A 21,950-nucleotide genomic window follows, 5' to 3' on the forward strand; every position below is an offset into this window, starting at 1 on the left:
GGCCTCACCCTTTACACCCGTGGTTCGTGTGCCGTGGCCAAGCAAGCTGGGATGTGACAACGAAGTCTTGGCTCGTATGTTTTATATTGGAGTGTCCTTCTCCTATGCACGTTGCTTAACCGGGCTGAAGAGGCCTGCCTCCCCTTTTAGGTCAAACCATATATTTGGAGTTAAACTACAAACTTCTGTTAAACTTCGTCTTTGTAGTGCACTTGAGGCATACGGTCCACTTGGCCATCCTGATGGGCCAGCGTTCCCAGGCCACTCAAGAACTCAGGTGGCCGGCTGGGGCAGGTCCCCAGCCCCTGGGCCGAGACCTCGAGCTCTGGTACCAAGCCATTGTTTTGAGCGTCCTTTGTGCATTCTCTCCCACCGCAACCGGGTACTGGCAGTGTGGGGCTAGCCCTGAACCGTTCGCTTTCTTCTGCCCTTCCTGCCGGGCCCTGCAGCACCTGGACCAGCCGCTCAATTACTTCCAGCTGCTGGGACTCCCCCGCCGCTTCCAGTTGGATGTCGAGCGGCTGCGGGAGTCACTCTGGCACCTGAAGTGGGCCCTCCACCTGGACAACATTGGCCGGAGTTCCGAGACTGAGCGCCAAAGAGTTCCTTTTTGTTTCTCTTATTTCAAGTGAAATCTTAGGCAGCCAGTCCTGTCCTCTTGTGTTGGTAACATCGGCTTTGACCAGGCTTTAATAAGCTCTCACAACCTTTTTTTAAATTTCTTGCACTGAGGCATATCAATAACAACATCCACAAATGATGATCATCAATATATACATAGTGACATTTCTTCTTCTCCCCCTTTTCATCTATCTCCCCTTCCACACGCCTCTTAAAAAATCAACATATAATAATACATATAAAACAAAGAAATAACAAAAAGCAAAAAAAGAAAATAATGTAGTATCCTCCAATTTCACATATTTAAATCTGTTCTCCTAATTATGTTGTTTTAAGGGATAGAAGTTTTTGGTCGGCATTCCCCGACCTTTTCAATTTCTGGTTCTCAAATTTGTTCGAATAACATACACTTGTCTTTCAGATTGAATGGATATTTTTCTAATGCAATACACTTGTTAATTTCTGTATACCACTTTTGTATTTTAAAGAGTGTTTCCATTTTCCAGGTTGTCATAATATAATTTTATTTTGCTACTGGTTACGCTATTATAATAAATGTTATTTGGGCTCTGTCTCATTTTAGTCCTAAATTTTTGTCTCTTATATTATTTAATAGAAATTCTTTGGATTATTTGGTTTATTTATTTTGTGATTTTGTTTAATAGATCTTTGCAGATAGTTTTAAATTTTGAACATGTCCAAAATATATGTAATGTTGCTCCAGTCTCTTGTTAACAACGGAAGCATATATCTGATGCTGTTGAGTATCACTATTTTAATTTCTGAGGAATAATTTCTAATCTATGTAGCCAGTTATATTGTATCATACATAGTTTAGTATTTATCGCGTTTTTAATTGTTTGTATACTTATCTTCTCCCATGTTTCATTCTTTAACTCTGTGTTAAAATCTTTTTGCCAACTTTGTTTCATTTTATACTTTATTTCATTCTCTTCCTTATATTGCAATTTGATAGATATGTTGGTCATAATCTTTTAAATTATCATTGTGTCTGTGATTATATATTCATAATATCTACCTTTTATAATCTCAAGCTATTTCCTAGATTATTTTTTAAATAGGTTTTCAATTTGTAATATGGAAACATTGTACCTTGTGTTATTCAATATTCATCTTTTAATTGCTAAAATGTTAAGAAATTATTTGCCAAAATGCAATCTTCAATTTCCTTGATTCCTTTTCTATCCCATTCCTTGAAAAATAAATTATCCATTGTAAAGGGGATTAATGAGTTTTCTGTTAATATTATTTTTGGTATTTGATAATTTATCCTTTATTCTTCCAGGTGTATTCTTTTCCATAATTTAAGTATATATTGTAGTACATGTGAACTGTTATATTGCACCAAATTTTCGTCCCATTTTATAGTATATGTTCCTTGATATCTTCACTCAAATTGTCTAATTCTATCTTAATACAATCTGGTTTTTCTCCTCTGTGATACAAGTCTGATAAATACCTTAACTGTGCTGCCCTGTCATAATTTTAATGGTGATATCACGCCGATGGAGTAGTGGCTGCAGAAGAATAGCCCTTCGAAGAGAAATTAAATAAAAAAGAAACAATGCCAGACAGAAAGAACACAGAAGTCCTGAAAGATAAAGAAATCACAAATACCGAAGAGATAGCATCAAAAAAGGAGAAGACCAGAGACACAGATAAAGAGGAAGACAGAAAAAGAGCAGAAAGAAAAGAGGTAGGCCTTACCTTAAAAATTACATCTGACCCCTAAAGCTGATGGGCGCACCACTTGGCAAAGTCCCTCTTTCGAACTATGTACGAAGTTGGCTCAATAAGCCACAAAATTTTACACAACCGCCCATAACAAAAAATAATACACTGAAGGAAGGCAGGTCCAGCAATGTGACAATGTTAAACTGATAGATAAATTGGGGTGATGGCATCACAGCAATATGAGTTGAACAGAAGACAAGGAGCGAGAGAGTGAAGACAAAGAAGATTACACACGGGAAAGAGGAAGGTAAAAAATATAAACAGTTAACAGACATTAAATATTTTTATGAACAAATAAAAACTTTAAAAGACATTTTTACAACTGAATTTAACACAATAAAAATAAAAATGGAACAAAAGCAGAAGATAAAATGCAAAAACTAGAGCTGGCCATAGCATATCCATGAAAACGAACAAAGGAAGTGGAAGAAAGCCAGACAGCTGTGGAATTAGAAATGAATGAAGTAAAAGAAATTCTGAATGATAGAGACAAAGAAATTAAAGAGATCTGTTAATTCAAAATATTGATATGTTAGAGAATTATAGCAAATGGAACAATATAAAAATAGTAGGTGTAGAGAATGCATAGAAGGATCAGACATAAAGGGATTCATGAAAAGATGAATCCCACAAGTCTTGGAGGCAGAACATCTACAAGACAAAATTGAAATAAAAGAGCACATAGAACATCGGCACTAAAGGCTTATTAAAACCAAAAACCATGATCCATAATAATAAATTTACTAAGACACACAACAAGAGCAAAAAATGTTTGAGCGGGCAAAGAATAAAATAAAGGAAAATAATGAACTACTGGAATAGAAAGGGCGAAATTTCTATCCAGACATCAGCTTCGATCTCTTAAAGAAAGGGAAAGTATTGAACCTGACAAAGCAGACATTATATAAGGAAGGCTATAATTTTAATCTAACACATCCAGCAGTATTACAAATATTCATTCCAGGGCAAAGTAATGGACTGCTCTCAGACCTGAAAGATGCCCAACACGTTGCAGAACAATTGCCAAAGAGACAAAAAAATGAGAAGTATTATAAAAGACTATCAAAACAATGTACATAAATAATTTGTAAAGATAATAATGTAAATATAAAGTTTAAGTATGGAAAATAGGATGAAAATAAGGATAAGAAAAAAGTGTTAATTACGCTTTGTAACATTTTTTGAAAATATATAGTGTTTCACTGGGGGGAGGCGAGGGAGAGAAAAATAACTGCTATTTCAAAATCTGTTGAAGCTTGCAGTTATTACCTCAACCCAAATAGATAACGAAATTGGAGTTGTCTCACAAGGAGTCATAGACAACCCAATACGTGATGTTTCGGGACTTTCATTATTGTGGGTAGGAACATTTTATTTTTTAATTTTAATAGGGGTTTCAAGGATAAGTTTCTTTTTCTAACAGTGTCTGCATGTATTAAGATGTGCAAAAATTATTTAAAAAATATTGAGGAAAAAGATATGAAAGAGTTGAGGAGATGAGATAGAATTGAAAATTAAGAAGTTAAAGATGGATATATTAAATTTAATGACTGTAAATATTAACAGAAAACTCAATCAAATTAAAAGGAAGAGTTGCTGACAACTAGAAGAAGAAAAATCGACATTGCTTTTGTGCCTTAAACACACTTAACTGAGATAGGACACAATAAATTGAAGGGAGACTGTGTAGGCCATGTGGCGGAGTCCTAATACAATTCAAAATCCTGGGGAGGAGGTATATTAGTCAACAAATATCTATCAATCAATATAAAAGTTATAATAACAGATCCAGCAGGTAGATTTGTAATGACTAAGTGCCAGATTAATTCTGAATTTTGGAATTTACTAAACATCTATACATTTAACAAAGAAGACCAGCAATTTATGCAAACAATCTTCAGAGAAAATAGCAGAAACATGGGGACATATCATGCTCAGAGGGGAGTTCAACTTCAACCTGGACCCAATGATAGTCAAAACAGGAAGACAATTAACAATAAGAATAAAGTAACTAAATTTATACTAAAAGCATTGCAGGATATGAATCGAATTGATATGTGGAGGAGGCAACAAGAAAAAGAGAGACAATATTCACACTGCTCAAATAGACAGAAGACATACTCAAGGTTTTGTGATCGACACAGGTCCAAGGGAGAGTTAAAATTGGAACATATAGCAAGATTATTATCTGATCACTCTCACGTATTATTGACAATTGAATAAGAGGATGCATTACCAAAGATATGTAGATGGAGACTAAATCACACATTCGAACTTCTGTCATCTTTATTCAGACCTGATACTGCGTAAATGGAGCTGATGATGGATTCATTTAAATATTATGTGACTGCAGGGTCAACCACAAAGATTGTGGGGCGCAAACTTATAAAGAAGGAAACGTGCCTAATGGTAGAGGATGTTAAGATTGTCATAAATGAAAACATTGCTTAATTATTCACAAGTGATAAGGAACTTGATCATTTTGCGTTATGAATAGAGCAAGGATGAGTGCTGAATTATGTTGTTATTAAGGAAGGGGAAGTGTTGGATCTTCTTAAATCTAAGTAATTGAGAACTTCCTGGGGCTGGACGTGATCTACCTCAAGTTATTGGGGTAGGTGAGGGTGGCGATATCATAAGCCGTGGCTATGATCTTTGTTTCTTCTTTGCCAACAGGGGAAGTGCCAGAGGATTTGAGAATTACAATGGTGGACTCTGTTTATTTTAAAAAAAAGAATATGGAAAATACTTGGAATTTTTGAACAGAGAGTCTTGCATCAGAGGTGTATCAAATATTTGAGAAGATTCGTAAGGATAGAATCTATGAGCATCTATGTCGAATGAAGGTTAGTCAATGTGTATGTCTGAATGAAGAGTCATAACATTTGAGAGGATAACAAACAACATGAATAACAATAAGCTTGTTGATGTAGTTTATATGGATTTTAGTCCTCTTTGAGAGATTAGTTCAGAATGTCATAATGGAGGGGATCCATGAAATCGTAGCTGCGTGTCTAAAATCTGTATTGCCTGTAGAATGCAGATAGTAATAGCAGAAGCAATATATTCTGCATGGAGGACAGTGATTAGTGAAGTTCTGCAATGATCTGTTCTGGAACTCCTGGTCGTTGTGTTTTGAGAAATGATCGAGATGAAGGGGAGGAAAGATGTACCGGAAATGCATGCAAATGATATAAATATTGGAGACTTCTTTATGGTGCTGAACATTATCGTAGTTCACAAGGAGAGAGGCAGGATGCAAAGTTGAGCAGAAAAGTGGCATGTGGATTTCAACATGATAAGTCGGCGGTGATGCAATCTGGAAGGTAAAACCAAAAGGATGAGAAGAGGATTAATGGATGTTGGGTTTCATTTTTATGGGGATTGAGTTCAATTGTTCAAGGGGAATGTGGCAACTCTACAAATGTATTCTGAGTTCACACGGGGTATTGTGTTCCATCTGGACACCTCATTATATGAATGGTGTGCAACCTATTGGACGGAGCAGGGGAGATTTGGCAGCATGTTGCATTGTTTGATAAATAAGTCTTATGAGGCAAGGTTATCAGATCTGGAACTTTTTCATTTTTTGTCGCATAGATGAATGAGACTACAAGATTCTGAGAAGCACAGACCGGGGAGACTGCGAATGCCTTTATCACAGAGCAGGGATAATGAATACCAGAGTACATATGTGGAAAGTGAAAGGAGGAAAGTTGAAGGTAGACATCACAAGTAGGTTTGTACACAGATTTGTGGCTGCCTGTAATGGAATGACTTACCAGGATTCGAGGTAGAGTATGATTTATCTGTGTCACTTAGGAGACACTTGGATAGACAGATGGATAAATATAAAATAGGGAGTTATGAGGTAGGAATGATTTAGTGCATTTTTTTGAAAATATAATTTATATATAAACAATATAATATTTATTTTATCCCACAAAAACCACACACCCATGGCTATCCATCCAAACCCACCCAACCCACTATTAAACGTCACAAAAATAAAAAAAATGGAAACAATAATGGAGCACATGAACTAAACCAACACATGCAGGTATGGATCGCAGTTGGGGAAAACCCTATCCCTTCATGGGAAATATTTTAACAATTTGAACACATTCAATCCATGTACGGCCTCCAAACATTAACACATAGATAATTATTTTTAGATTATATGTTATCTTCTCTAATGGAATACATGACCTCATCTCTGCATGCCAACGTTGAATATTCAATTCAATATCATTCTTCCATGTAACTGCAAGGCATTTCCTAGCAATATGAAATTGTTCAACTTTAACTCTAAACTTAATGGCTTAGTATTATCCAATGAAAATATTATTGGGTAAAATGGAATTTCAAATTTAAATATAACTTTCTAAAGTTCTTTAATATTATCCAAAAACTGTTAAACTGTCTCACATTTCCAACCAAACGTAAGAAAGTTCCTACTTCCATATGACATCTAAAACAAAAATATGAAGTGACATATTGAACTTTCTTCACCGGGGTTAAATATAATTGATGAATAAAATTATGATGAATCAATCTGTATAGAAACGTAGGAACATAGAAGATAGGAGCATGAGTAGTTAATTCGCCCCTTCGAGCCTGCTCCAGCATTCAATAAGATCGTGACCGATCTTGAAGTCCAGTACCCCTTTTCTGCCTTCTCCCCATAACCCCTAATACCCTTATACTGAAGAAATATATCTAATTCCCTTTTAAATATATTCAATGAATCTGCTTCTACTGCTCACTGTGGCAATGAATTCCACAGATTTACCACCCTTTGGGTTAAGAAATTCCTCCTCATCTCGGTTCTAAATTGTTTGCCTATTATCCTCGAAACATGGCCCCGGGTTCTGGACTCCACCACTACCGGAAACACCCCTACCGAATCTATTCTGTCCAGTCCTGCATGAATTTTATATATCTTCATGAGATCCCCTCTCAAACATCTAAACTCCAGCGAGTACAATCCCAATTTGCGCAATCTTAGACATTCACAATCTTAGACACACTATCTTCGCATTTTAGTATCTAATCAAATGGGGAGATGGATATATTTTCATCTCTCCTGGGCCTTTATGAATAAATGTTTGTAAGCTTTATGTGCAGTGTTCTATGTTCTTTGTGACACATGTATTGGGCAGCAGCCCCGAGGTGCTGCAGACTGCATTGAAGCAGTAGAATATCACAGGACACCAGAAATGTGGAAGAACAACACACGTTTGAAAATGAGAATTGAGTTGATGACCACGACACTGGACCAATGAAGGGCTCTGCGGCTGTAGAAACGCACATTCAGCGGACTTGGTGAGTCGTGGTAAGGAACCGACGGAGGCCACTGGCTGATTACGACTGCGGGTCAGGTATTCACAAAGGTCGGCTGGAGAGTTGCTCAAGAACTGGGTGAAAAGGTATCACGAATCTGAACTGGGAGTCGAGAGGATGCCTGTGCGCTGTAGGTGGTGGAAGTAGATCCACGAGTGAATTTCCAGAGACATTTAACAGGCCCGTGAATGTGCGGCGAGTGAGGATGGTGGGATGGGGATACAAATCATGTGGAGAGATTTGGTATTTCTAACTGGATATCATAGTCGATGTCAACATAATGTAGTGGATCCAATGGCCAGTTCCTGAGCTCCTTTGTGCAGAACGTCTCCTTCTCAGCTGCATGTAACAAACCTAGAGATGTTTGTGTGTGTGTGTGTGTGTGTGTGTGTGTGTGTGTGTGTGTGTGTGTGTGTGTGTGTGTGTGTGTGTGTGTGTGTGTGTGTGTGTGTGTGTGTGAGAGAGGACGGGGTCTAATTTGGAACAGTTGTTCAGGAGACTCTTACGCCTACCCCCAGATAATGAAGAATCACAAATAATTTTCAAATTCTCGCTATTTATCATAAGCGTCTTCGTAGTCACTTATGTATCAAACTGCAGTTCATGCAGTCAAGACTTATATATTGGTCTTGGTCAGGTCTGCAGGACACGCGGATGGGAAAACCTCTTGGACAAATTTCGATGTTTCAACTGTTCAATGTGTCGACGCTGATGTGAGGTTTGATGTGCCTGATCCTGTGCTGAACTCCACTATTTTAAAACCTAATGATTAAACTTTCATAATTAAACGATCCTGCGCTACTGCTGTCCGTCAGGTTAGCGTCTGACTGCAGAAACCTGACGGAAATCTGTGTCCTTTGATTTCGTGCAAAAGCGAATCCATGGAGGTTGGCATTTCCCTTCCACTGTCTCCACATGTAATGGTCACGGATTATCAAAACATTTTCATTCAGATAATCAACACTTTAGATGCTGAAATTAGAAGGAATGATGAACATGGTGGGTCGGACGAGGGTGAAACACAACGGGGCGTCACGTTTTGGGCAACGGGTGGCGCTGTGCTCTCTCTCTGCTAAATGTGTCGCGGTTTGTTATTCCCAAATGTTCATTTAAATTCCTGCATCTGCATCGTTGGGCACAAACAGGAATGTTGGCTGTGTTTATGCGACGCTCATTTCTCTGGAGGTATTATTATTTACCCTTTATTGATGATCCTGGGATAGATGAAGGCTATACATCTCGCCGCTCTCTGCTGCTTTCTTACAGAGCTGTCCCTTTCAGACTCCCCATCATGGTCAAGATGAGAGTTCCACTCACTGTCAATCCATTTTCCTTGTTGCCTCCAATGTTGCAGACACTTATGATTTACTACCCGATTGTGGCTGTGTTCGGGGTCCGGGTAAGTGATTGCACCTGCATTTGAAAGAGGTGATTTCTTCCGGCGGTTATCTGCACAAAACATGGATTTTTGGCCGTCACTTTTAAAATCTTAAGAGAACTTTCTGAATGACCAAGATAAAGATAATTTGGATAGACCATGTAGTGAACAAGAAGTTAAGGAAACACGTAAATGTTTACACAATAACACGTCTCATCGGGAGCATGGATTTCCTATGGAAGTTTGTTAAGGAATTAGAGACTTAATAAATACTTTATTCATGCTCGTATTAGAGCTCAGTGCCACCGTCTCCGCAAACCAATACGCCCCTTTGTGTTTCACCGTCGAGTGCAGACCCTCTTCCAGAAACCTTTTCAACGGCGAGAATTATGGTTCTTCCTAACAAAGTCGGATATCCATTAAAATTACCGTAATGTCGAGCAATGTCATTGTATAACATTGATTATAAAGTTATAGTGAAGATATTAGCAAATAGAATAAATATTCCCTTTGTGATTTAATATATTTAGATCAATATTTTTCTTAAAAAAGACAAACCTGTGAAGATATAGTAAGATTATTAAGTTTAATATAAAAAATGAGGCGACTAAAGTTGTATTAGATGCAAAAAAAAGCTTTTGATATATTTGATAAAGATTATCTATTTAAAGTTTTACGAAATTTTACGTTGGATTTAATTTTGTAATTTGAATGAAAGCACTTTACAGAAGTCCTCAAGCTTAAGTAATAACTAATAGGCAAATATCTATTTCATTTAATTTGAATAGGTCAAGTAGGCAAGTTCGTCCTTTATCTTTGTTTCAGACGTGGCAAATTTCTGCTTTGTTTGCATTGACTATAGAACTTCTTGCACAATTTATTGGTATTGATGAACAGTTAAAAGGCTTTATGATATATTAACTGTGCCAAAGATTATTTGCAGATGATGTTTTTTGTATGCTTGGCTCAGACTCAACTCTCATTATCTGGACTTTAAAAGCAGCTGACAGATTATGAAAAGGTTTCTGGTTATAAAATAAATTGGGATAAAACTGAATATATGGAATTGGTACAAGGTGATTATGCACAATGTCAATTAGATATTTAATTTATATGGTCTAGCAATGTGATTAAGTATTTATGAATATATACAGATTATGATTAGAACAATATATAAATTACATTATATTCCATTACATAAGAAACTAAATGAGGAGTTGAAAGAAGGATACATTTTCCTAAAACATTATTTGGAGGTGTTGATTGTATTAAAATTAATATTTGTTTTCCGAGAATTCGATACTTCTTTCAAAAGTGGCCAATTTCTATAACACAAGCTTTATTCAGGAATTAAATAAAATTGAATTCATGGAAAAATATTCACGTTTATATAATTTAGCGACCAATTAAAGATAAAGGAAAATCTTTCCATTTAATCAAATGCACTTTAATTTTTGTCATTTATGGTACATAATATAAATTATACAATGATTGAAAATTTACATCAATCATAACCCCTAATTACTCAATTTTATCAGCTCATCGAAATTTACTAATTTGCCTAGATTGATCGTAATTGATATCATTTTCTGCAGAAATTTGTAGCATTTCACTTTTCTCCCAATTCATTTAATGTCCAGAAAATTTATCATATAATTCGAAACAATTTTGCAAATAAACTAAAGATTGATTTCGATTATTTAAATATATCAAAACATCGTCAGCAAATAAATTAATCTTATATTCATCCTATCCAATCATATACCTGTAATATTCTCATTCTGCTTGATATCCAGAGCTAACGGTTCAATGACGACTGCAAATAGTGCTGTGACAAAGAACAAACTTGTTGAGTTGAACGTGCTCAAATTAAAAAAGGAAGAAGACTCACCATTTGACATCACCCTTGCTACAGGTGTATTACATAATGACTTCACCCAACAAATTAATTAGGGTCCAATTCTATATTTCTGCAAAATGGTAAATAGAAAATTCAATTTGACCCTATCAAAAGCTTTCTCAGCATCAGCAACCTTTGGTAGGTTGGGTTGCTGATGTGAAACATTGATCAATGAAACCACTCAAAGAATATTATCTGAAGCATACCTATCTTTAATAAAACCAGCTGATCAGAATCTACTAACTGTGGTAAATACTTTACTAAACACTTTGCTATAAATCTCGATATTATTTTATAATCCACATTTAATGAATATTATTGAATGAATATTGAATAATAAATAAATTTATTTTAATAAAGAAATTGGGAGATAAGAATACACCTTCAAAGGCTCTCAGTCTTTTTACTGGTATTACATTTATTATTGCATTCAAACACGAGTTTGGTAAAACTTTTTCCTGAGTTACGTGATTCAGAACACCTATGAATGCGAGGCCAGTTCAGTATATTAAAAAAAAACATCATTTCCTCGTGACTTCCCATTAGGTATTTGTTGAATAACATCCTTTATTTCTAAATTTGTAAAAGGAGAATCCATCTTCCTCACATCCTCCTCCTTCATTATTGGTAAGTTTAACTCTGGCAAAAATGCTTCAATAGAAACATCACCTCACACTCCCTCACAAGCATTTAACTTCTGATAACATGACAAAATTGGTCATTAATTTCCTGAGGTTCAAAAGTAACTGAATTATCCTTCCTCACAGCATTAATAATCCTTGAAGCTTGTACAGTTTTCTATTGCTATGCCAAGACTTTATTTGCTCTGTCCCCTAACTCGTAATAATGTTGCTTAGATTTTTCAGTCAAATGGTCAAATGGGTTAGCTGGCAATATATTATATTTTAGCTTCAATTTTGTCAAAAAAGCCTTATTATCTTCTGTAGAATTCCTCTGAAATTCCTTTTGGAACATTGCTATTTGTTTATCCAACAACCGAGACTCTCCCAGGAATTTCTGATTTTCCTTTGATGCATAACTAATGATTTGACCACATAGGAATGCATCCCATTCAATAAAATTACTCCTGACTGTATTCTTATTCAAATCCAAATACATAACAATTTGATACTTAATATTTTTTTCAAATTCCATTTCTTTCAATATCATAATGTTAAACATCCAGCAAAAAATAGATTGATTAACATCTGGCCCCACCCAAGAAATAAACAGCAAAGAATGCTCAGAAATTATACGACTCTTAGATGTAGCTTGAGTGAAACTTGCTTGCAAATGTACTGATGCTAAAAAAGTAAATCCTAGAAAATGAATCATGACGTGAAGAATAAAATTTAAGTTCTTTCTAATTAGGATTCAATCTTCTCCAGTCCTTTATCAAATTCATTTCTTTCATCAAGGAAACCAATTGAACTGCTGCTTTTGAATTTTTCAAAACTTTCAGACATTTATCCAATAATTGGTCTAAAACACAATTTGAGTCTCCCCCAATCAAAATATTCTCTTTATCTTGACCTAAAGCTAAGAAAGCCTCAGACACAAGCTGTTCATCATCAACATTAGATGCATACACATTCAATAAATTCGATGGATCAGCCAACAAATTTGTTTCAATTGATTCCTTGTTCTCTACTGGAATTCTTTTTTTAAAGATTTAAATAAAGTATTTTGAGAATTTTTATGGAAAAGAAAATTAACAGTAGATATAATGGATACATTGACCGAGAAGTAGGGTTTGGGTGGTTGGCAATTACCTAATTTTAAAAATTATTATGAAGCATCTCAATTAAGATTTATTAATTGTATGTTAGATATTTCACACCCTCCCCATTGGCTGAGGGTGGAATTGGCGGGATATTGGAACATTATCCGCATCAGTTTGTATGGGGACCCAATGTGAGGTACATCTGGAAAAAAACATGTAAGACGAATAAAGATCAATGCAGGAAATGAAACTTTGGCCACACCCAAAAGAGAAGGACTGTTCAGATTATTCGATATACACAAAACCTAATCAAGAGTTGATATGTTTTTGTTTGTCAGCCTATATTCAAGGGAGAGGTAGGAAAACTAAGTATAAAGCCAGATCCCTATTACATCATTCACCCTATTATTAGCAATAGAACTGGAGGATATCCCACCAAGAACATGTACATAGTTAAACTCCACACTAATTAAAAGATTGGAGTTCAGGGAATTTATTGAATGTCAAATTAATCAAATCCATGCAGTTCAAGGAAATAGGAAACCAAGAGTGGCTGTTGCGCTCGATGCAGAAAAAGCTTTTGACAGAGTAGAGTGGTATTACCCATTTAAAATATTACAGAAATTCAATCTACCATGAAAATATATAGATTGGATTAAAGCATTGTATAATGGACCATTGGTGAAGGTAACAGTAAATGTATATTTATCGAGTCACTTTAAATTAAGTAGGTCATCAAGACAGGGATGACCACTATCCCCCTCATTAAAATAAAGGAGAAGGAGTATCAAATCAGCTTATTGGCATATGACATCATAGTATACCTAACAGAACCAGAGGCATCAGTAAAAGTATTTAATAAGAAATTGAAGGAATATGGAGAAATATCTGTCTTCACGATCAACACAAATAAAAGTGAAGAGATGCCAATGGTTAATGCAGACTAAACAGAATTTTCTAAAAAATGAATCACCATTTATGAGGCAAGCACAAGCAATCGGATACCTCGTGATCAAGTTAGATAATAACTTAAGTCACTTGTACAAACTAAATTATCTGCCACTAATGAAGAAATTGCACGATGACGTAGAACATTGGAAAGAATTACCACTAACATTGATAGGGAGGGTAAATTGCAAAGGATACAATAATTATTTCAAACATTACCAATTCCAGTAACAGCAAAATTCTTTACGGAACTAAAGAGAATAATTGGGAAATTCTTGAGTGAAGGGAGGAATCCAAGGGTAGTATTAGATAAATTAGCAGAGAGTATAATCAAGCTGGTTTAAAGTTACCACATCGTAGAAATTATGACAGAACCCCACAATTAAGGTATTTGTCAGTTTTTACCAGAAAAGGGGAAAACCAGACTGGACTTAGTTGAACGAGAATAAATAGGGGAAAAAGTACTGGAACTTATACTTTATATGTGGGATGAAAGCTGGTGAAATATAAAAAACTCAGCAGTACTGCATTATTTACTTAATACATGGAAGAAGATCTACTTAGAAAGAAAAAATAAACGAATGACCAAGTACCAAAATTACTATTGACGCAAAATCCACTAATCAAAAGAATAGAAAATTGTTTTTTTGTGAAATAATTTATTAACATTTGAACAATTTAAGTGTAGATATGCAGTAACTCATGGTACACTCTTTGCATATCATCAATTGAAAGCTTACTTGAAGGATAAATTTGGAAACATCTTGAGATTACCTGCAGCTTTGAATGGGTTATTACAGAAGAAATGATAATCAAAAGATTTATAACCATTATGTACACTAAGATGCAAGATAAGTAAAATGAAATAAACTATCAACCTAAGCAGAAGTGGGAAAAGGAACTAAACATAAAGATAGAAAAAATGAAGTATGGGAAAAGTTATGTTCTTGAATGATCAAGAAGACAATAAACACAAGGTTATGCATGATACATGATAATTGGTTTCACAGGGTATATAGTACTCGTCTAAAATATAAAAAATGTGATTCAACATTATAGAATAGTTGTTTTCACAATAAGAAGAAAATGGGAACAAGATTACATGCAGCATGGGCATGTTTGAAAGTAAATACGATAAGGGAAATAATTAAATCAGAGACTGAATAAAATTATAAAAAAACATACCAAAAAAACCCCAGATTTTTTTTAAAGTAACATAAGAAGTAGAGAACAAGGCCTCAAATTGGATAAAGTGGAAAAGAAATCATTATGATAAATTTAGCAATAGCAAAAAAAATGTATAATGTCAACTTGGAAAATGGAACAGAGCATGAGTATACAGCAATGGTACATGGAAATGAATAAATGTATTTGATTGGGAAAAATAACATAATTTTAAAAATAAAGTCACAATGTTTGAACAAATTTGGGAAACATACATGGAACATAACAGAGTGAGCTTGCTTACGAATCCATCCCCTAAAATGAGAATGAAAATGATAAGAAGACAAAAAGACTAGATTCAGTGTGTAATAAATAGATGGCACATTTTTCTTGTTTATTTTCCTTTCTGTGAAAATAATGTTTTATGATATTGTATATGTTGAATATTTATGGGTGTTGGAGGGGGTGAGTGGAGGGAAGGGAGGGAAATGGGGGGATAAAGGGGCAAAAGACCAGTATGTAAATTTAATGAGATATGTTTGTACACATTTTGGTTGATATGATACACAATGTAAAAGATTTTAAAAAAGAATAATACATTACCACTCAATAACTGAATAGATGAAAATTAGATATATCTGAGCAATGCTTTAGATGTGGTGAAGATAATGGAATTTTCTTCATTCTATTTGGTCTTGTTCAAACCTAAAACATTTTTGGATTTCTGTTACCATGATTTTGCTACAGATTATAAAAGCTGGGCAGAACTAGTAAGTTAATAAATAATGAGGAAATAATATCATTAATACGATCTGCAAAGTTAGCAAGGTTGGGGATAGTGGAGTGTAAATCAGGGTTCGAAAATTGTCAAAGGTACTTTAGAGGGCGGATGATTGGTCTGTAAAGTTTGACATTTTAGTGCAGTTCTGCAACATTGGAGATCGGATGTGAATGCTGTGGGAAATGTTGGGTCAATTGTTAATTTTACCACAGTTAAGTTTTCTTCAGTAGAGTCAACGCCGATACTCAACCCATCACACTAAGAAATCTCGGAACGTGAATAAAGGACTTAATTGATATATACTGACTATTCATTCGTGACTTTCCTTATTTAACAGCTAACGTGATGTCCATTGTGATCCTTTCGCGGGGGAATTGCGGTCTGTCCAGGTGTGTCTCTCGCTACCTCGTGGCCATGGCAACGGCGGATCTATTGGTCATTGTCGTTGACGTGATACTGTTTCGTGTGAACGAATATTATTTTCCAACAACGTTCCTGATCATAACTCAGGTGTGCGCTTTCCAGGTTACACTGATACACGCCGCCACGGATATTTCCGTGTGGTTGACTCTCGCGTTTACATTTGACCGATATGTGATGATTTGTTGCCACAAACTGAGGACGAAGGTTTGCTCCGAAATAACAGTCCGCAAAGTGATAACAATAGTGTGTCCGCTGTTCGTCTGTAAAAACATCCCTTGGTTCTTTGTATTTGAACCCATGTTTACTGTGAGTAAAACAGATTGGTTCTGTGTTTTTAGAAGTCAGGCTTGGACCAATCCTGGATGGATATTATTCACGTGGATTCATCGAGTGTTAACACCTCTGTTCCCAATGTTACTGATATCACTTCTTAATGCTCTGACGGTCGCGCGTATTGTTGCAGCCACCAGCGCCCGCAAGGTTCTGAGAGGCAGCAACAATTATGCGGATGAGAATGATTCCGAGGTTAAAAGTCGAAAGAAGTCCATCATCTTACTCTTTGCACTATCAGGAAACTTCATATTGCTTTGGATGACCTATTTAATATTTTTCCTGTGGATGTAAATAACACAACGGATTGCTTTAACCAGTGTGAAGGACCCAATTTTTATTGTGGACCAAACCAGTTACATGCTCTTAGTTCTGAGTTACTTCACAAATACTTGCATTTATGCAGCGACTCAGTCTAAATTCAGGGAGGAACTGATCAACGTCATGAAATATCCGTTAAAAATACTATTGAAATGTTTAATTGGAGGAAAATAATTTCGGCTTTCTGGATATCGGATTGCACCAGCATTTAAAACCAGATAGTTTCAATTCTGCCAACGCTAACCTATTATCCCATGGAATGCTGGAAGAAAATAAGCGCAGTGCAATGCGTATTTGCTGGTAAATTTCAGTTGGAACAGAGCAAAGTCAAATCTATTCTTTCAGTGTGTGATTCCTTGAACATTCTTATTACAGTGGAAAATCATTTGTAATTGAATCAGATGGTGATCTTGCAACCGTTTGGTTTATTTTCCCAACGATGGAGGTTGTGCGAAGTGCCAGCAGCGGAGTGTAAGCCGTTTAATATATCCCCTGCTTCTCCGCGGGAGCAGTAATTTGATTGAAAGGAAGGTCAGAGATAGGATAACAGTTCATTTCTCGAACTTCTGTATTTTCTTTCGGTCTTGAGTGGAGATTTCCTGAACCAGGTAGCATGGCCTCCAATAGGATACTTTATATGATGCTCCTGTAAGTATGGTTCAAGACAACAGTTTGTTACAAGCCCAGAGGACCCAAAACAAACCATAAACATTCGATATTCAACCAGATAAATGGTTATTATTAAAAGTTGCTTTGAATTATATTTTAACATAAAAATAGTATGAACATTTATCTGATGTTCCTGACTTAACCCCCTTCTAATTGTAAGACCCCATGTATGTATGTGTGCAAAAGTTTAGAACAGTTGTTTAATTCATAGTCCGATCTCACTTTACCACTCCTCCAAGTTCACTGGATGCTGGCAATCCTTATACTGTGCACAGAATCTCACATTGATGAATTTCACCAGACATTGGTGCTTGAAAGGTAAATTGTTACCACTCAGGAAGGCTCATGTCGGTTTTCAGGGAGAGATTTGTTGTTATATGGATGCAATCTGCACCCTTCTAATCTGCCATATCATTGTCTTGCTGAACATATTTTTCCAATCTTTGCGTTCCAGATTAAAACATTTCTTTAAGGTCAACACAGAGTTCCTTTTTGTTTCTCTTATTTCAAGTGAAACAAACGGCAGCCAGTCCTGTTCTCTTGTATTGGCCACAAGGGCTTTACCCAGGCTAAAAAATGCACTCACTACCTGTCTTCATTTTATTTCTTGCATTATGTGTCATATCAATAACAACATTCACAAATGATCATCTTCAATATATACATTGTGAAATTTCTACTTTTTTCCCCTCTTCATCCCTCTCCACTTCCCCACACATCTGGAAAATCAATAAATAATAAAACACATAAAACAAAGAAATAACAAAAAGCAAAAAAAGAAAAAAGTAGTACCGACACCTTTCACATATTTAAATCTATTGTTCTGATAATTATGTTGTTTTAAGAGATGGAAGTTTGAGGTCAGCATTCTCAGACACATTTTATTTATGGTTTCCAAATTTGTTCGCATAATGTACACCAGTCTTTCAGATTGTATGTATTTTTGTTTTCTAATGGAATTCTCTTGTTAAGTTCTGCATACCACTTTTGTATTTTAATGATTGTATCCACTTTTCAGGTTGTCATAATACATTTTTTTTGCTCCTGGTTGTGATATCATAATAAATGTTATTCGGTATCTGTCTAATTTTCGACCTAATGCTTTGTCTCATATTAGTTAACAGAAGTTCTTTGGATTATTTGGTATATTATTTTTTAACTTTTGAACATGTCCAATTTGTATGTAATGTTGATCCAGTCTCTTGTTCACAAGGGAAACATCTATCCGTTGCTGTTGGGTATCACTATTTTAATATCTGAGCATTAATATATAATCTATGTTGCCAGTTATATTGCATCATACATTATTTAGTATTTTTCGTGTTTCACATTGTTTCTGTACATAATGTCTCCCTTGTTTCCTTCTTTATCTCTGTGTTAAAATTTTTTTTTCCCAACCTTGTTTCGTTTTATACTTTATTTAATCCTCTTCGTTATATTGCAATATGATATACATGTTGGTAATAATTTTTTAAATTATCATTGTGTCTGTGATTAAATATTCATAGTTGCTACTTTTTCGGAATTTCAAGCTATTTCCCAGTTTATCTTTTTTGTTTTTTTATACTTTATTTATTCATTAAAAATACAGATAATAAGTAACATATATAACAATAAACAAATCATGAACGTTATATTTTATATATATATATATATATATATATATATATATATATATAAAAAAAGAAAGAAAAAAAAGGAAGAAACCCCACCCCTCTTTCAGCCAACTCTCCTAAGGAGAGCCATAAAGAAAAGAGAAAAAAATAAAGTAAAGCATACATATTAAAATCTAGTCAATATAAATCAAAATGTAAATATTCTGAATATAAAAACCACATATTAAATTAAAAAAGCTATTGTTATTCGTGAAACATATGTAATGTTTTCCATTATTAAACAATATTTCATCTCATTGCGCCAAAAGTCTCAAATTTTATCATTTCAGGTAAAATCATATCTCTACCAAACTAAAAGTTCGTTTTACCATAGATGAACTTGATAAAAGTACTCTTATGCTTAATCAAACTGTTTAAACCCTGAACATTAAAAGTAGCAAACTTCAACTTTGATATATCTACTAATATTACTAAAAACTAATAATATATATATATATATATATATATATGTGTATGACTAGTTGAACATAGAGCAAATGTCTTCCTCCCCAGCCAAACAAAGAATAACAACAAGATATCATAATGACATAATAATAAAGTAAAAATAAAAAAGTTCTTCTATTCATCCAAGTAATTCCAGACTCAGCGACCCCATTTCAAGAAAATGGACTCTTTCTATTCCCATTTCTCCCATTTCTGCTGTTTCTTCCATTTCCAGAACAACCAGAGTTTTCTTTAGGAGACAATGGTCGGCTACATCTTTGTCTTCTTACATCTGGCAACGAATCAGCAAAACTCATTGCTTCACGCTAATTCTCACAAAACCGAGATTGAATTTCTCCACAAAACAATAGACAATAGGCAATAGGAGCTGGAGTAGGCCCTTCGGCCCGTCGAGCCAGCACCGCCATTTTACCGATCATGGATGATCACTAACATCAGTACCCATTTTCAGCCTTATCCCCATAACCCTTAACTCCTTTGCCCACTAGTGTCTTATCTAACTCTGTTTGGAACATAATCAGCGAATCTGCCTCTACCACCCTCTGTGGCAGAGCATTCCACAGATTCACACTTTCAACACTGCCAGATAGCGAAAAGTAGACCTATAACCTTTATGCCACAAAACTTATTTAACTGGATTAAATCGACACTGATGCTCAATAACCTCTTGAGTCAAATCAGGATAGAAAAAACTCTACTATTCTGAATCATTAATTGGGCTTGTCGTTGTCTCGCATTTTGCACTGCAAAACGAAGTATCATTTCTCTGTCCAAATAATTCAAACATCGAATTATCACGGGTCTCAGTAGTTGATAAGGCAGAGGTCTTCTTCTTAAGCTCAATGAGCTCTTTCCAATACCAGACCTGCAGAGAAAAATTCCTGCCCCAGTATTTGTGGAATCCATTTGGTAAAAAACAAAGAGGATCTTGTTCTTCCATACCTTCTGGCAAACCAATAATCTTCACATTATTCCTTCTACTTTGATTCTCCAAATAATCTACTTTCATCTCTAACTCCCTCTCAAGTTCTTGCAATTCTTTAACACCTTCAACATTTTTTCTGTATTAGAAGCCACTTGTTGTTGACATTTCAAAAAACCAGCCTGAAATTGTTTAAAATCCGCACAAGATGCTTCCACACGTATTTTAACTGTATCCAGTTCCAAACTGAGCCTTTGAGACATTTCATTTAGCATAGGCTGAATGATAAGACTTAGCTGTTTACATTGTAATTCAGAAATGCTCAGCCCTGCTTTCTCTTGCGTAGTCTCAGAACCAGGTAACTGCAGCTCCTGCTGCATCTCAACAACAGGCAGTTTAACAGTTTTACTGCGGGTTTGGACTCCCAGCGACGGCACCCTGACTTCCTCAGGGGACCGACGCTGTTCTACTCCCGCAACCTGTTGTTGCTTCCAAAACTCACGGAAAAGATCAAGATATTCAGGTTGGAACACTTCCTGGGGCATTTCAAGCAATGGAATCGTCTTCTTGCGTGCCCCCTCCGTTAAAGTCGGCAGGCTGCCAGGATCGGGATCCACATCGGGGGCACACGGACCTTCCTCCTGAGAACGGGTAATTCCAGCGATGACCTTCTCCTGGTGAGTAGTGGTCATTTTTCAAGCTCCCACAGGCAATCTCTGTGGTTTAGGCTTGAAAGAAAGAAAACCTGAAGTCGTAGCAGACTGTTAAGGCTCTAAATCTTCAACACTCCGAAAATGTAGTTTCTTCTGAACTTAATGTTTAATATTTTTACCATTAATAGGCATAACAATTCCTTGATACTTTAAACTAAGTTTAAAAAAATTTAAACCTGAAAAAAAGAGTTTAAAACGGGTTATTAAAGGTCTGGTCAGAGAGGTCGAGATTACACGTCTGGACTCTAGATTGCTTTTGTGCATGAAACAAACTTAACGGAAATAGGACACAATACAATGAATAGAGATGGTGTAGGCCATGTAGTAGAATAATAATACAATTCAAAATCCAGGGGAGAAGCTATATTACTCAACAAAAATCTACCAATCAATATAAAAGGAATAATAACTGATCCAGCAGGTAGATATGTAATGACAAAGTGCCAGATATATTCTGAATTTTGGAATTTACTAAACATCTATGCTTTTAACAAAGAAGACCAGCAATATATGCAACACACCTGCAGAAAAATGGCAGATACATGGGGACATATCTTGCAACTTCAACCTGGACCCAATGATAGACAAAACTGGAGGACAATTAACAATAAGAATACATTAACTAAATTTTCACTAAAAGAAATGCAGGATATGAAACTAAGCGATAAGTGGAGGAACCAACTCCAAAATGAGGGACAATATTCACACAACTCAAGTATACAATAGACCTATTCAAGAATAGACATGTTTTTGTTATCGGCACAGATCCAAGGCAGACTTAAAAATGGAGTATAAAGCAAGATTATTATCTGATCACTCTCACCTATTATTAACAATTG

This window comes from Narcine bancroftii, chromosome 3, assembly GCF_036971445.1.
Source record: "Narcine bancroftii isolate sNarBan1 chromosome 3, sNarBan1.hap1, whole genome shotgun sequence".
NCBI classification, from domain to species: Eukaryota; Metazoa; Chordata; class Chondrichthyes; order Torpediniformes; family Narcinidae; genus Narcine; species Narcine bancroftii.